Here is a 13,035-nt window from a genome sequence, read left to right on the forward strand (position 1 = left end):
AGATTTGGGAAGAATAAAGATAGATTTCCATTTCTAACAGCCAAGATAATTGTTCAAAATATTATGAAATAAGTATTTTTAAATTAATTGTTCAATTACAAAATACACTTTTGAAAATCAATAATGGTTTTTATTAGAATACAAAAAATGCTGCACATGCCCATTAAAATTCCATATAGCATCCATTTTATTCGAGATTCAGTGGGGCACCATTTTATTTATTCATTTATCTTCTTCCAGTTTTACTGAGATATAACTGACATAGAGCACAGTGTAACTGTACAGTGTATAATGATCTGACTTACATATGTTATGAAATGATTAACACACTAAGTTTAGTGAACATTCATCATCTCATAAAGACACAAAATTAGAGAAATAGAAAAATGTGTTTTTCTTGTGATGGGAACCCTTAGACTTTATTCTCTTAACAACTTTTATGTATAGGAGACAGCAATGTTAATTATCTTTATCATGTGCTACGTTGCATCCCTGGTACTTCATCTCTTTTATGGCTGGACGCTTGCAGTTTGGGTCACCTTCATCCAGTCCCACCCCTTCCCACGCCCTGCCTCTGGCGACCACAAATCAGTTATTGGATGAGTTTGTTTGCTTGTTGGTTGGCTGTTGAAATATAACTGATCTACAACACTATGTTACCTCTTGTTACACAACAGAGTAATTTGGAATTTCTATACATTTCAAAATGAACACCGGGTCCTCAGCTTGGGGAGGGGCCAGGGCACCGGCGCGTCTGAGGCCCTGGGCCCCGCCGCCAAGCTCAGGGACAAGCCCCTGTCTGCGGAGGACGAGGCAGCCTCCAGGGGCCAGAGGAGATGCTGGGATCGCGCCCCTTCTCTCCGTCCTCCGACCCCAAGTTCCCGCGGCGGCGGCAGAGACGCCGAGCCGTGGTGTGCGCCGAGGTAGGGAAGCGGGTGCGGTTCCGGCCCCGCGGGGCTGAGCCCGGCCGGCGGGAAGCCCTCTGCCGGGCCGAGGAGCCGCTGTACCCCCCGTGGTGCTCCCATGACTGCCGCTTCCCCTGAGCGCGGACGAGCGGGACCGTCTCCTGGGCCTGTAGGCCGCCCCGCTCCTCTCCTCGCCGCCTCCAGGGCTCCCGCCACGCATCCAGCAACTGCGACCTCAGCGAGGGGGCCGGGAGCTCGTGCGGGGATGGGCCCAGCCGCGATCGCCGCCCCAGCCCGGAGCCCTGCCCTGTGTTCCGCCCGCCCCTCGGTCGCTCCTTCCCGGACCTGCCGGCCGAGCTGCAGGCGGAGCTGGGCAGATACGGACGCCAGAGGCGCCGTCAGGGTTCTCCTGGCTAGTCCGGGGACACCGGGCCGCTTCCACTTCTGGCTCCAGGTCCAGCGCTGCGTGCTCCGGCTTCCCGGTCTGTAGCCTAAGAGCCGGAGGACGCAGCGCTGGGCCGCTTCGCTGTCTGCACGCTGCCCGCAGGGCCGGCACTGGAACAACAACGCGGGGGTCAACTACACACTGCACCCCGCGTGCTACTTCTTTGATCCTTGTCTCTGGTGTGAAAGGGCCCAGATTTCCCATCCTGGGCGAAAGAAATGTTCTTTATAAATGTTTTGTAGAAGGTGTTCTGTCCCCTGCCAAAGTAAGATGTTTGGTGACTTGAATGGTCAGAGTCATCCGCTGGTGTTGGCCGTGAGGCTGAAGAACAGGTCACGGCCCCAACCCCCTTTGGGTGCACAGAAGCCACAACAGCTGCCAGACTCCGCTGGCCATTAGCCCTCAGAGAAGCTGGACTCTTAGCGGCTGGACTCCAAGCCACGGGTGGGGCTGGAAAGGCGGCTTTCTGTCCTTCTGGGAGCCACAGAAGTTAGTGGTGAATTGATGGATGAGGAACTGTGCCCAGCAAGTAACTATTGCTCAGAACTCTTTGGCCGCCTGCACGCGGCCGGACAGGGAGCACAGGGGCAGGACAGTCTCACTCAGTGCTGGTGGCTGGGGACGCCAACATGAGGGGTCCATACATGAGCCGAGGGGGGCACCCTGAGGGAGGAATTTGTCCCCTCACATCTTGGTCAGATTTTGGTAATTTGTTTTTTGTTTTGGTTTTAGGTTTCATATTTTCTGGCGCAGGGCTAATACAATCAATTCGTTTTGGAATGCTGGTCTCTAAGGAGCGATGTTTGCAGTGTAACTCCAGAGAACAGGCCATTGCCTCCTACATCCCATCGGACAAATTCCACACCCAGCTTGTGCTGGTAGGAACTGCAAGCGAAGAATGATTTTATATTTTTAAATGATTGAAAATCATTCATAAAAAGACTATTTGCAACACACGAAAATTATATAGCATTCAAATTTCCTTGTCTATAAATAATGTTTTATTGAAACACAGTTATACTCCTTTATTTACATTTTACTGTAGCTGCTTTTTGGCTACAATGACTGAGCTGAGTAGCAACAACAGACATCATATGGCGAATCTAAAATATTTACTCTCTGGTCCTTTACACAAGTTTGCCAACCTCTGTTCTAGAAAAGCGGGAAAATAAAATTTTTTGAAATACGTATGCTGGGATTTATACTTTTAAAACAGTTAAACTTTTAGCGAATTTTGTCCCTGGAAACAAACTTTAGGTGGAAGTAAATATGTTACATTACTCTCAGTAATCTCAGTTAGAACAAACACTAATTCACAATTATTCCTGCACTGAGGAAGGGAATCCACCTGCAGATTTTTTAATTTTCATCTAAAAAATAATCACAAATTACTGTAACTAAAACCTAGCACCCACCTGAATTAGCATCAACTGCAAAAACTGCTAGATATTTCTGAGCCTCAAAATAGGACATTGTAAGCCATAAAAGTATTTACTTTAAATTTTGGTTTGGCGACATCTCTTGACTTTGGCTGTGTTGTTTACCAAAGTTAATTGATCATGGAGCATTTCATCAAGAATCATTTTCTAATAGAAAACTATCAAGAGTTAATGCACTATAATTCACACTAGAGTAAAATAAACTAGAAAACAGTCACATTGACGAAGCAATGAATATGTAATTTACATAAGAATTTAAAAATATATAACAACAAAAAAATCACTTATTACCTTATTTTTTGTTATTAAATATAAAGACATATTATGCAACTTCCAGGTATTCTTGCATCTGGTAAGCCATTTCTTTCTTAAAAGGGCACTGTTGCATAATGAAACACATAGGTAAATGCATTTTTAGATTTTTATTTTGTATTTAGTAAAACATTTAAGTTCAAATTTACCAATGTGTATTTAATCGCATTGGGAATATATACACTACAGAACACACAGGGAAATTCTGGATTTTATGATAATAATGTGTTATTTTGGATTGTTTTGGATTATCAAAAAAAATAGAAAGGAATTAAGAGTCCAATATAAAGAGCAAGATGGCAATCCTCTTGTCTGTTATCCTTAAAATGGTAACCGGTTGAATTTTGAATAAAATGGATGGTGAAAGGAATTTTAAGAGGGATGTACAGCAGAATTTTGATCCTTATAAAAATCGTTACTGATTTTCAAACATATAATTTTGAATTCTAACAATTTTTAAAGTACTTATTTTGGAATAGAGAGAACAGCAAACCTGGATCTTAAGACAGGAAATCTAGCTTTGCTCTCCCCAATTCATGCAGACTAGCTTTTCCAAAACTGAGAATTTTGTAAAATATTTTTACTAACCAGTCTTTCTGAAGATATATAACCTTTCAAAGTTCCAGAATGGAGACTGTTTTAAATGTCAATTTTATATTATGAAGTGCCAAATTTTTATTGTAGACTAGTAGTGACATTTTGTAACTATAGAATGTATGAACATGTCTTTTTTAATGTTAGAAATTTTATTTTGCAATTTATTCTTATTACCTGCATTAGAATACAGAGTTCTATGAAGAGAAAGGTGTTGTGTGATTTACAGTTTAATCATCATAACAATCCAAGTTCTGAAATGTTGGAAGTTCTCATTAAATATTTAATAATTGAAAAGTTGATAAATGAAGGAACAAGGTGATTTAGCTTATTTCTCTCCTGCATGAATCCTTTATGCCAATAATTCCTGAGTCGCATTTTCCCTCTATGACCAAATAGTTGTTACAGTGTCCCTCCATTGCATGTGTGTGTGTGTGTGCACTCAGATGCACGTACACACAGTAATGTTGCAGCTAACATCCTGGGCTTTTTTTAAAAAAGTTTTTTAAAGATTTTTTTTTTTTTTGATGTGGGCCATTTTTAAAGTCTTTTATTGAATTTGTTACAATATTGTTACTGTTTTATATTTTGCTTTTTTGGCTGAGAGCCATGTGAGATCTTAGTTCCCAGACCAGGGATCGAACCCGCACTCCCTGCATTGGAAGGTGAAGTCTTAACCTCTGGAATGCTAAGAAAGTCCCCATGATGGGCTTTATAGGCCCTAGAATACCATTTCTCAACCCATTAGACTTCAATGGAACTCAGGGCTATAACGAATGTTTTGGTCAACAAAGAAAAAGAAACTGAACTAAAAAAGGGCCAGAACTCATCATGCAGCCTGTACGCTCTCCATAGCTAGCCTTCTTGAAGGTTTAATTGACAAAATAGACATTGTGTCTATTCTAATCTTTCTCCCGGAACTTTTTTTTAGTACCATTTTCCTATATCAAAGAGTAAAGCTTTAAAAGTAGACTTAACAATGGCTCTCTGAGGGATCTCCTTTGTGTTTACATGATTTAGTATGTGCACCCCTTATTGTTCTAATACATTCTTAAAGTACAACTCTTTTTATGTCTGCAAAGATCTTTCACCTTCTCAGTCCTGAAGATATCTATCTGTTCTTCTTGGACAAAAAGAACAAAGAAACCCTTGGCTACAAAATGCTAAGTAGGGATTAAACCACCGTCTGACTTTGAATTCTTGAGTTCTTCCTGTCCATGTACCCACAATTATTCACCTTTCTTTGAATATAATTAATATATAATTCTTTTTTAAAGTCATGTGGGAAATAGTAAATGAAAATTAAGTAATAAAATTAATTGAAGCAGCAGAGGTTAATCACAAAGTATGTGTATATTTATCCTTGAAGCCATTCATCCTGAACGTGTATACACATATTTGGATGCTAATGTAAGAGTTAACACACATCATATTATGTTTTACATTTTCAGTTAACATTCAACGTTGTTTCCTGATTGATCCCAGTCTTTGTAATTATGATTATAATTTTATAAAGACAGAAAGTGTCTAACTGATCAACAGTGACAGATTATTAACAGAAAACGGGCCCATTTTTACTCATGCCAATATTTCATGATTTTGAATGACACATACCCACTCAGTAGTGCTTACATATTTGCAAATACTGATCTACTGAAGCAGGTTTGCTTCATTTCTTCTTACTTGATACTGAATATTGCTTTCAGCACTTCTCAAAACCCTTCACCATCTACATCTTTATATGGTATATTTAATAAAAAGACAATTGCTGAAGGACTTAATTATTGTCTCAGTTGCATGCTAACACATTCTTTATAGACTATTTCCCCAGTATGAGTTTTCTGATGTGAATAGCAAGAGAAAGATTTTCCACATTGTCTTTAGAATTGGCATCTCCTCAGTGTGAGCACTTTCTTGTTCACTCAGGAATAAGGAATCACTGAAGAATGTCCTTCCTTCATTACACTGAGACTATTTTTTCAGTGTGAACCCTCTCATGTCCAATGACTCCATGACGAATGTGACTCTAGCATTCATTTCATCGGATTTCTTCTACAGCAGTGATTAGATGGTGTACCCCAAGAGGGCTCTCCTCGTAGTAAACCTTGGGCTGTCTTCTCTACTGTGTCAGGGATGCAGCCCACTCTGAGTTCTCTGTGTATTCTGAGGCTGGAGCTCCAACTGAAGGCTCTTCCACCACGATTCCAGGGTCAGGGTTTCTCTCCACATGACATTCCTGGTGGTTTAAAAGGGATAATTTCTGGCTGAAGGCTCCATATCATTGATTACAGACACAGGGTTTCTACTCTGTATGAATTCTCTGGTGTTTATAAAAGTGGGAGCTCTGGGTAAAGGCTGCGCCACATGGATTCCAGACATAGGGTGTCTCTCCTGTCAGTTCTCTAGTGCATATAAGCGTGAGAGCTGTGTTTAAAGGCTCTTCCACATTCATCGCATTTGTAGGGTTTCTCACCAGTGTGAATTCTCCCCGATGACCAAGGTCATGACTTTGACTAAATGCTTTCTCACATAAATGATATTCATTGTGGTTTCTCTCCTGTGTGAATGTGCTCATGACATCTAAGGGTTGGATGGTCACTGAAAGCTCTTCCACAGTCATTCCAAACATAGGGCTTCTCTCCCGTGTGAGTTTATTGGTGTGAATAAAAGTCAGCTCTCTGGCTGCATTACCTTTATAAGGTTCGTCTTCTCCAGTGTGAGCTGTTGGTGTATAAACGCGAGGCTTCAGCTGAATTATTTCCCACGTTCAGGACATTTTCAAGAGTCACTCCAGGGTGCACTCTCTCATGTTGTCTAAGGTTAGAGGGTGACTAAAAACCTTCGACATTCTGAGATCTGAATGGTTTTTCTCTACTATAATTAGCTTATGTTAATTCAGTGATGAATAACGGCTGAAGTCTCTCGCATTTGGGCTGAAAGTATAACACACGTGGAGTTAAGGTTGTTGTATGTGAAATGTCCTCATATTCTTTGCATTCAGTGGGCTCTTCTCCAGCATGAAATCCCTGCTATTGACAAGGAAAGGGAGGCTGTTAAAAATTACTCACATAATATTCATTCAGTCATTTCTCGACATGTGAATTCTAGGCGGCTCCCTCAGTGATGGTCTTCATTGAAAATCTCCCCATGTTAGTTACATTCACAGGTAGTGTTACTTTGCTGAATTCACACAGATTTTCTATCTGGTAAACCCTCACTGGTCATAGCTTTCTGATTAAGTTTTAGGTCTTCTTTATGTTTCAAACACTATATCCATGAGCTATGTTTAATCAATTACCTTTTCACTGAAGCCCAGGTTAGAGTTTGACATGTAATGTCAAATGACATGGGTCCTCAGATTGTTCCAGCCTTCATTAAATTGAGAGAAAATCTCCTGGCCACATGTCCAAGGCCATGGAGGGCAGAGCTATGGTTGAGGCTCTGATGTTGCTGATTCCCACATGGGGAGGAACCAAGGTGACTGAGGGCAAGGGCATCTGGTGGGGCGGGGTGCGCAGCAGGGAAGGTGGGGTGCTAAAGGCCTGGAATGGGTGTTGGAGAACAAATGTTGGTGCCTTTCACCAAGAATTATTAAGTGAGAATTTTGCGAGAGGTGTCCTTGCTGTGGAGGCAAGACTCTCCAGGAGACCATGGTAAGCGTTACCTGGGAATTAGTGTTAATCCTAGGAACTGAATATTAATAAAATAATAACTCTGAGGAGTAAGTCGAATCAAAGTATAACACCCCATAATTTGCATTGTTTTCTGCAAAATGGGGATATTATATCCCCCTTACATGCCGAGTAGCCAATGCAGCGTTTTTTTTGACCATGGGAGGAAAAAGCGTTCCTTCTGTCTGTGCATGCCTGTGGGTTAGGTGGGAGGGGTCACTCCCAGCTCAGTGGTTGGGGATTCATGCCTGGTGTATCTAACAATACTTTGAAAGGCTGGGTTCTCATGGCTGCTTTCTCTTTCCTCAGATTTATCTGCTTGATTTTCGGATTGTCCCTGCATAAGGATGCAGAGGAGGGCAGGTGGTGGCAGAGTTCCTGATAATGAAACAATAGGTGAGAAAAAAACTTACTTTGATTCCTGAATTGATCCATCTTTTGCCAAATGGTCAGGTTTCTAATTTGGGTCCGGATTTTCTAAGTGCACCCAGGAAATATTAACGCCAGTTATGTTCACCACCCTGTTACGGATATGGCAGGTCAGGGACCAATGTAGAAATACTCTCTTTCCCAACATTTACTTTCACTTGTTCCAGCCTCCATTAAGGCTGTGACCTCACAGAAGATGGGAGAGGCTTTTTCCTTCTCTTTTTTTAAAGGTCATCCCTTGGGCTCAGTGGCCTCCTTCATCATGTTACTGGCTGCAGTGGACTTAGGAATGCGGTGAACCCAGGGGATAGAGAATGACTCAGAGCAGAAATCTCTAGGCCAGTGGGAGCAGGCGTTTCATCAGGGGAGTCCTGTGTCAGAGGTGCTGGTGTGAGTGGGGGTTTGGTGAGAGATAGCAATAAAGAATCATTTATTTTTCCTAATTAAAAAAGATTAACTTTTTACAGACTACTCATCAACATTTTGATAGCTTCAAAAAGATAAACGTAAGTTCTTTAACTAAGTTGTTCACATAACTCTTTTCCTTTGTGTTCTTAACCTTCATTCAAATTAGAAAGTTGAATGCAATGTCTGCAGATTCTTATTTTCTTAATTATGACTGTGTATGGAGGAGAAGGGGCATAGTACACAGAACAAAATGTAGAGCACCGGACAGCAAACAACAGTCTGGGGAGCTCCAAGCCCTCACTCCGCCACAGTGACATCAATAAAACAACCAGGATCTGCCTGAATGAGCTGGGGTTCTAGCCCAGGGAAGCCCAGAAGTGACAACAATGGACTTTCTGATCCCACCATTGCCAGCCCTGGTACGTGTTCCTGTTAGACCCGGGGATGTGTGTGTGTGTGCTTGTCTGTGTGCGTGTGTGTGTGTCTTTCTTCTTCCTGGCACCCCTGGACTTGCCGAGCGTACATCAGTGTTTCATGAAAGCCATGGCCATGTGGTGCTAAAGTTATAAGACCGTCTCAGTCTTGTATCTTCCTGCGTTGGATACATAAAATTTCTCTAATAGGTCCAGATGCAAATGTTCAGTTGTCTCCTTGGCTCCTACCTGCAATGGCATGGGATGTCTCTTCCTTGGGAAAGCAGCTCTAGGCTCATGGAGAGAAGAGCTGCACAGGTGTAGGGTGGGCAGAGATAATTGGAGCAACCAAGTGAATTGCTAAGGTCTCCTGATAAGGAGGTAAGAGGCTGGGCACCAAGGGAACCCAGGTCTGCAGAGTCAGGGTTCCGACTGCAGAATTCTCCACATTAGCGTGAGGAGCGCGTCTCCTTCGCGGCAGCCTCCTGCCCAAATCTTCCCAGCCCTGTGCGCTGCTGGGGTCGCGTCGTGCCGTGCCGAGCCGAACCGGCAGGTAGCTCCGAGGCGGACGCCCCGAGACGAACTCGAGCGTTTGAGCAGTCGGAGCTGATCCCTCGCCCGCCAGCGATCAGAATCCATCCCGCTGACGTTCGAGCCCGTTGTCGGGAGCCACCTGGCGGCCGCTTTTGTATTGTCCCTTCCCTCCTGAGTTTTGGCGACCTTCGCGAGGGATATGACTCGCTCGCTAGGTGCGGGCAGCGTTCCGGGAGGCCGGCGACGCTGGCGGCGACCATCCCGGTGGTGCGGAGTGGTGGGCGCGTCCTGCTCTCACCGGAGATTGAATGTGGAGAGAAGTGTGTGGTGAGGCTGGCGCTGAGCTCCCTCGAAGCGTTGTGAGGTCTGCGACGGTCGACCAGCACTCCCTGGTGCCCCTTGGCCCGCGGAGACCTCCTGTCCTGCTAAGCCTGACCAGGAGAGCATGTCCGTGCCCGACGTCGTCCTCCGTGTGTCACGATCCGTCGGTGCGTCCTCGCCGTCTTGAGGGCCCGGGTCCATCCCAGTGCAGTCGAGGCAGTTGGGCTGCTCACCGTGGGCCACTTTAGTTTCTCCGGGTTCCACGCAAGGCGATCACGGGGGCGGATCTTGCCCCGAAGCAGGAGCACGGGATGCGTGTCAACAGACTGGATCCACCCGGCAGATTGAACCGGCGTCTACGTGGGGAGCTCACGCCCCCACTCCTTGGTCGCCTCGTCAGCGTGGCGCTTGCGTTTGTGCAGGTCTCCTAACCGCGGACTGTCGTGGTCAAGCGGGAAGGGTGCTCGTGGAGGGGCGGCAGTCCCTCCTAGGCTTCGGTGGTCGTAGGTCGTAGTCGTTTCTCTTTGGGAAACAGGGACCGCCCGGGGCATCCGGTGATGGTCGTGAGCAGACACGAGCTTGGCCACGGTCCTGGGTGGGCGCGGTTGTCGGTAGCTTCTCTGAAGAAGCTCTGCAGACAGGGAACGGCCTACAGACGCGCGGGCGGATGGGAGGATCCCCCAGGGCGAGAAATGGGACCGATGGTGGCCTGGGTCGAGGCCGGGTGTCAGGGGCGTGGCGGTGCGCCTTCGCCGGTCTGCGATCTGGATCCTTCCTGTTGAGGTTGACACCAGTTGCACTTCACTTGGCGTCTGCAGCGCAAGGTCGACCAGATGGCCGGATTTCGGTATTGGGGCAATAAAAAAATTTAATGAATTAACATTTTCTTTGTTGTGAGATTCACTACAATGTGAACATTAGTGAAATGAGAAATCCTAATGTTTATAGTAAATCGACATTACTGTAATAATTACTATCGTTTGCAGTTTTTTTTCACAAAATGTTGATTTAAGAAATTTAAAATATATTTAGTACAATTTTTGTGATACAAATCTGCTAATGAGAAAACTGGAATTCTTTTGCAAGGGGGATGCCATTTAGCTTATTACAGATTCCTATCATCAATATTTCAATTGTTAATACTGACTTATAAGGAGATTTTGCATAGTTTACATATTTCATATTTGAAAATTCTTTTCACACAGATATGTACTACCAAATACTGCAGTTCATGAGCGTATGATTTTAATTGAGCATATTCATTGCTGGAAGGAATTTATAAAATTCTGTTAGATTCTTCTATTGATATTTGCCTTTTAATATGTCATTATATTGTACATTAGTCATTTCCAATTCTGTTTGCAGTTAATTTTAAAAACATTGATTCAAGTTTATCTATCCACAGAGTATCTGATTGACTGAAGATGTTGAAGGAGGGTTTTGGGATGCAGAATTTTCTAAATCCACCTGGAAGTCTGGGAACCTCTCCCTCCAGCCACAAGGCCCTGCCCCACACCCTGCAGCAACCAATCTGGAAAGCCAGACTCCAACCTCTGCAACAATAGGCCCCAAGGGTCAGGACTTGGTCAGTGACTCACAGCTTCGTCATTTTCAGTCCTTTCCATGTAGAACCAAATGCGGGGAAAGCCAAATATGTTCCCCTAAGTAATCACTTAGGGTGCCCCTCTTCCTAACAGCTTGTTTCCAGCCTCCCACATCACAAGCTCTGAGCAGGACATGCCTTCCTTTTTTTGCCGCCAGAAAGTGTCCTCACTCTTATGTGTGCCCTGAGTCTCAGCCTGATGTGAGGGCTGTTGGCTGACTCCCGTGCTCTATAGATAAGTTGTGAGTAAATAGTGTCTGTTCTCATTTGGGGGGGTGTCTTTTTTCATATCTACAGGGCTTAGTATGGCAGGAAGCAAATAAAACTCATGATAATGTTTCCCATGTTATTTAAAAAATCACATTTATTAATCACCATTTTTTAACTTGAGACATAATTCAAATACCATAAAATTCACCCTTTGAAAAGTGTAGAATTTAGTGATTTATAATCTATTCACAAAATTGTGCAACTATCAGCACTAATATCAGAACATTTCATCACCTCAAAAAGAAACCCCATCCCCATTAGTCTCTTCTATTCCACCTATGCTCAGGCCGTGGCTACCACAAATCTGCTTCCTGTCTCTACGGATATGCCTATTCTCAATATTTCATGTGACTGGAATCATACAATATGTGCCCTTTATGTCTGGCTTCTTATACTAAATATCATGCTTTTGAGGCTCATGTTTTAGAATGTATCAGTAATGTACTCCTTCGTTTGGCCTAAGAATTTTTCTTTTTAAGCCGTAAGATTTTACGTACATTTACATGCCACCAGGGTTTTTTGTTTTTTGGGTTTTTTTTGTAAAAAACATATTTTCAATTTTAACCATATAAAGTCTACAGTTGACTAACATTAAGTACCACTTCCCTGCCTGACACCAACTTACCCCACTCAACTGGAGCTGCCAGTTGGCCCAGAGGAAACAAGCCCAGCCATGCCGCCCTTCCTTGGAACTCCCAACGTCATCCAAACTGACCATGACACCACTATTAGTGTCCCTCATTGTAGCAAAGAGAACTCCGGACACGGAGAGACTCTAGTGAAGAGGGCAGCTGCCCCCAGGCAAGTTGTTGTGCTTGGGACAAGGAAGCAGTGCCCTGGGACCTGCAGTCACCCAGCGGTCCCATGAGGTACAGTGCTGGTCTCCTGAGGGCGTATTCTGCTGAGGTCCCTGCCAGGCCCCTATGGAGGAGAACCAGTGATCACTTGGGGACATCTCTTGTCATTCTTTTCTCCCTTCCTTCCTTTCTTTCTCTTTTTCTCTTTCCACCCGGAAGAGGTAAAGCTTGACAAGAAAAAAATAAATGACTTTCTAGACCATCCACATTTCAGTGCTGCCCCATGGACCTGTCCTTATTTTCTCCATAAAAACCCTCTAAGGAACTAAGATGTGATACGTGTTCCATGCACACTCACCTGTGTGCCTGCCATGCACAGTCCTCCATCTTCCCTTCCCTCTTCCAACACTTCACTCCCCTGTGGGGGCTTACTCAAGGGCAAAGATTGCTGTGAGTTCCAGCATGATGTCTGCCTCACCCCCTTCATGACTATCTTGTTGACTCAATAGCTTGTGTCCTGGCTGTTCAGGAGCCCTCGTCTGTCCTCTGCTCAGGGACACTGCTCATCGTTAGCAACACCCACCTGTATTCCTCACAGTTCAGGCCTTGGGAAATCGGCTGTCCTGACCTGGGACAGCTTTAAATATAAGAAATTGCTACCTTCTACCGCTGGGGTCAGAAGGCTGAGTGTGTGGTCCAAGGCTCTCGGAGGTGTTTTGCATCCTCCCAGGATCTCTGCTCACCTCTCTAAGAAACTCTACTACCGGGACACCTCCAACCAACACCCTCCATTAGTTGCTGAGCTGTCAATATTTCCAGCCCAGAAAGACCACAGCCTGTGCTTTGCAACAGGGAAAACCCTCCCCTCTACCTCCAGTCCATCCAAGTCGGCCC

This window comes from Eubalaena glacialis, unplaced genomic scaffold, assembly GCF_028564815.1.
Source record: "Eubalaena glacialis isolate mEubGla1 unplaced genomic scaffold, mEubGla1.1.hap2.+ XY scaffold_56, whole genome shotgun sequence".
NCBI classification, from domain to species: domain Eukaryota; kingdom Metazoa; phylum Chordata; class Mammalia; order Artiodactyla; family Balaenidae; genus Eubalaena; species Eubalaena glacialis.